Source organism: Cynocephalus volans, chromosome 10, assembly GCF_027409185.1.
Source record: "Cynocephalus volans isolate mCynVol1 chromosome 10, mCynVol1.pri, whole genome shotgun sequence".
Classification (NCBI taxonomy): domain Eukaryota; kingdom Metazoa; phylum Chordata; class Mammalia; order Dermoptera; family Cynocephalidae; genus Cynocephalus; species Cynocephalus volans.
In genome coordinates, this window is record NC_084469.1 from 99,775,373 (window position 1) to 99,780,147 (window position 4,775).

Genomic DNA, 4,775 nt, shown 5'->3' on the forward strand with positions numbered 1-4,775 from the left:
CTGTAAAATGGAGATCATGTTATCTATCACAGGGTAGGAAGATTAAATGATTGAGAATATAAAGCAGTTAGGAAAGTGTCCGACTGTAGTACGCATTAAACATAAGCAGTTATGATTCAGCCCCAACTCCCAAAGTCAGCAGACATCACCATATAAATAACGACATCAGCAGACCAGGCAGCAAAGTCTGGAAGTCAGAGGGGACAGTGTGTCCAGGAAAACTGGGGGCGCTTCCTGCCCACCCATGCTCTTGGTGGAGGAGGCATAACAAAGTAGCTTTACCCTACACTTCACTGGATTTCTTTAAAAGCATTGCACAGGTCGGCAGTGCCATGCGTGGGTCAGACTTTCTCTGTCAACCCTAGACCTCCCTCCCACCTCCCCAAATATCCTGAGAAGTCTGGCCCATCCCTTGTTGCATCAGAAACTGAAACCCTCACTCCCCAGCCTTTTCTGGTGATATGTCTCTACCCAGTTCCCTATTTTCTTCCTGAGTAAGAGAACATTCAGGATGCGAGGACTGCAGGCTGGGAAATAAGAGCTGTGGTCTCCAGCAGTCCCGTCCATTGAGAGACAGGGCTGGACATGAGTGTCTGCAAGGATCAAATGGGTGAGGCGAGGTGGGAATCTGGGATCTTGGGGAGGGAGCAGAGGGATGACCAGGTGTGGCCTCAGCTTACCCAGGCTCTGAGTCGATGCTCTGTCCCTTCAGAGCAGGAAGAGCTGAAAACCAGCAGTGAAGGAATTTATGAAAACTTTGAATTCCAACAGACTCGTGGCCTCAAGAGCTTTGCAGGTACAGCAGGATTGGGGACAGGGGACAGGGGGCAGCTTGTCCCAGATACCTGGGTCCTGGGGAGGTGGAGGCTGGGGCTTGAACTCCTGGGTCCTGGGAAGGTAGAGTCTGAACCTTGAACTCCTGGGTTCTGCAATAGTCACAGGGGGAGCCTGGACCCCTGGGTACTGGGATGGTCAAAGCTGGGGACCTGGACTCCCGGGTCCTGGGAAGCTGGAAACAGGGGCCTGGCTATCCCCGGGTCCTAGGGAGCTGGAGGCAAGGGCCTGGCTGCCCCTGGGTCAGGCTAGGCAGGGACACTGACCTGCTGGAACAGCTCATCCTCTTCCCTGCAGGGTGCCTGAGCAATGTCCCCATGATACTGCAGCTTCTCTCCTTCACACTCTTCACGGCTCTCCTGCTGGCCGTCCTCATCCAAGGTCAGGGGCAGGCTCTGAAGAGCTGGGTCTTCCTCAGTGGACACAGCCTGGGGACGACAGGTCCGGGAGGGAGGTGGGGCTCAAAGCTGGAATCAGGTCCCCCAGGGTTTCTGGGGAGCCTCTCCTACTACCCCTCCCCCACCTTGCTGCAAGGAAGGAGCAGGAGGAGGAGGGGAAGGGACGAACCCCAGCTCCACTTGCTGTCCCGGTGCTGCCTTCGCTGGGTGCCAGTTGTCCACATCTTCAAACGGGATGAACCAAGACCTTGCCTCTCAGTAATGATGTTTCTGGGGGCCCAGGACAGGGCATGGTATACAGTCGATGCTTAATAATTGTGATTTCTTCTTCTCTTGGCACAGTCTCCAAGATCCCCAGCTCCCAGGAGCAGGGGAAGCAGGAGATGTCCAAGGAACTAACTCAGCTGAAGGCTGGGGTCGGTGAGTGGTGGGAACCAGGAGTCCTAGGGCCTGAGAGCGTCTCCATGGGGTGTGACTTCGCTGGAGTCACCAACGCTCTGAGCCTCAGTGTATTCATCTGTGAAATGGAAACACAAGGGGACAGTGACAATTGCACTTGGTGTTCCCAGGGGTCAGGTACACAGTAGGCACTCAACGAAGGCAGCGTCCTGCCTTCCGTCTTAGTTCCAAAGCTGAACCTCTTACGTCTTCCACTCTGGAGAGATGGGGCCAGGTCTCCTGGTTCTCCTGAGGGCGGGGCGGGGGTCTCAGGAAGGGAACAGGAGAATCCTTCTCCCCCCACCCCAAAGGTGTAGTGTCGAAGAAGGGCCCTGGCTCTCCGGAGCCTGGAAGGGGGCAGATGCAGAAATATGGGCATTTGGATTGGGGTCCCAGCCCTGACCCGCCTTCCCCAACAGCCCGCCTGTGCCGCCCCTGTGCCTGGGACTGGACGTTCTTCCAAGGAAACTGTTACTTCTTCTCCAAGTCCAAACGCAACTGGCACGACTCCGTTACCGCCTGCGAGGAAGTGGGGGCCCAGCTGGTCGTGATCAAGAGTGCAGAGGAGCAGGTACCCCTGGTGGGGAGCCCTGAAAGGAAAGGGAGGAGAAAGTATGAATGAGAGGGTCCCCGGCACCTTGAAAGGAGACACAGAGAAGATCTGAGCTGTGTGAATGCTTTGGGGACATGTCACATGTACGTCAACCCCAGTGGTGTGCTGGCCACTAGCTCCCGGGAGGAGAGAGTCGTCACGTGCAGTATTGCCAATTCCCCTGGTGCAAACATCCCCAGCATGGCTGACTGCAAGCTATCAATGAGATGTGACTCAACGCGGAGCTGAACAAAGATGAGCATGACCGGCCATCATAACCTGGTGCATCTTGTGTCCAGGACATTGAACCCAGTCATGGGCACACTTGTGTGCACACGTTCAGGACACGCAAGACAGATAAGCAGGCAGTGTGCTCCCCAGTGTGTGAGCCTGAGGCCAGCTGTGCACGTACGTCTGTGAGTCCGAACACCCGCACCACGGGATACAGGTGTGAGAGGGGTTCACACATGTGGGGGCTCAGAGCCCGTCCCTGAGGAAGCTCCACGTTAGATTGAAAGCAGAACTTCCTGCCAAGAGATCGGGGACACACTGAGCCTAGAAAAAGGGGGGCAGAGCTTTCTCCTGACGCCTCCTGTTCTTCTCCAGAGCTTCCTACAGAGTCAGACTTCTGACAGTCAGCGCCTCACCTGGATGGGGCTCTCTGACCTGAAACATGAAGGCACGTGGCACTGGCTGGATGGTTCACCTCTGCTGAGCAGGTAGATCTGGGGAGAAGGGGACATCCTATCGGGTGGCTGTGGGGTTCGGAAACGTTGACTTGAGCCTTGCCTGGGGCTCCTCTCCCACTCCCAGGCCCCCTGGACCTAAGAGTCTGGGACTTTTGCTGATTGAGGAAGGCGTTGTTCACACGCACGTTCAGATAGGATGGCAGGTGCCTAACATTCCACCATCATAGCTTTAGGAGGAGCTTGCTGCCTGGGCGGGTGGTTTAGAACACAGTGTATTAATAGAACGTCTGAGGCAAAGTAAGGCCAACAGCTCAGGAGACCATTGCCATTGGAAAGGTAGATCGTTATACTCACAGATCCCAGAAGAGGAAGTACACATCCCCCCACGGGGAGGCCACACGGGGAAGCACCGAGGTCGGTTATGTCAGAGGGAGGGAAACTGAGCAAGAGCCTTTGTTATGGTTCCTGTGGGAAGGAATGGGTGAGGCGTGTTAAGGAGAATTAGGATTGGCTAGTTTGAGTGGTTTCAGCAGGCTGTGGGGCATAGCGGTCACTCTCAGTTGTCTGGTACCCGGCCATGGGTTGATTAGGGCAGGGGGACAGTGGCTCAGAGTGCAAGACCCCAGTTAGGGAGCTGCTTTGGAGTGTGGACTCTAGATCGGGAGATTTGTATTTGCAAATCACACCTCCAGGAAAAGGCCACCTCCCCAGGAGCAGGTGTTAGAAAGGAGACAGGAGGCCAAGGCAAAGTGATTCAAACATAGCATTCGTCTGTCCGGAATGAGGCATGTAGGCCACCTGCAGGTGGGGCGCACGCTGAAGCAGCAAATGAACAGAAGCTGGCAACATGGACCAGAGAGTGGGGCAGGGCAGGGGCTCACTTTCTGGATGGGATTTGCAGTTTCACGAAGTATTGGAACGAAGGGGAGCCCAATAACGACGAGGAAGAAGACTGCGCAGAATTTAGAGGCAGTGGCTGGAACGATGACAAATGTAATGTTAAAAAATTCTGGGTCTGCAAAAAGCCTGCAAGTTCCTGCTCCAGTGACTGACAGCTGGTTTCTGTCCTGGGCCACTAAAGCCCCAACCTCTCTGCTGGTTGGCAGAACCGAAGCCCTTCTACACAAGGCTTCCTTCTCATCTGTGGGCGATGAGATCATAACGAAAGCTCTGAGGCTCTTCTGTCAGATTCCTCAACCCCTATGGGCCTGGATCCAGTTCTCTCCTTCCTCTGATGCCCCACAGTTCCCCTTGGCTTGGAGGTCGTGGTTCTGGTCTTCCCTTGGAGCTTAATAAAGTGACCTGGTGTGGAGGACATTCAGGGGCTTGGTGTGTTGCGTTGGTCTACTCTCTCTTCCTAGGTGACATCGGTCTGTTCAGATCATCATGTGTAGCTGCCGTGTCCCCTGGCCTTTTATCCCATCCACGCATGCCTTCCTTCTATCTGCTCACCTTCCACCTGCCACCCCCTGCACCCCTTTGACTGCGGACTTTCTTTCTCTGGTTGCTGAGCTCATCCTGCAAACTGGAAGCCCCAGGGAACTTATTCCCCACCCCCCTCAACCAACGACTGTTGGGAGTTGGTACATAAGTACCCCAGCTCCTTCCTCCCTGGTGATATGGAGGACCCTGGGGTGAGCTTCCCTGATCCCCCTTCTAGGAAGGACATATGGCTCCAGCTGCTGGGAGTTCTGTGGGCAGGCAGCCGTCATCTGCCAGATCTTCCATGGATAGACTCAGCTGCAGAGAACTGCCTCACTCAGAGTCAAGTTCCTTCCTGGCACAGCTCACATTGGGACAGGGGGATTAAGGTCTGTCCATGTT

General features: G+C 55.1%; 1 pseudogene; it reads left to right on the forward strand.

The window, feature by feature from the left end:
• The first annotated feature begins 523 nt into the window (after positions 1 to 523).
• On the forward strand, positions 524 to 4,030 carry LOC134387545 (CD209 antigen-like protein 2; annotated as a pseudogene).
• Positions 4,031 to 4,775: the final 745 nt, after the last annotated feature.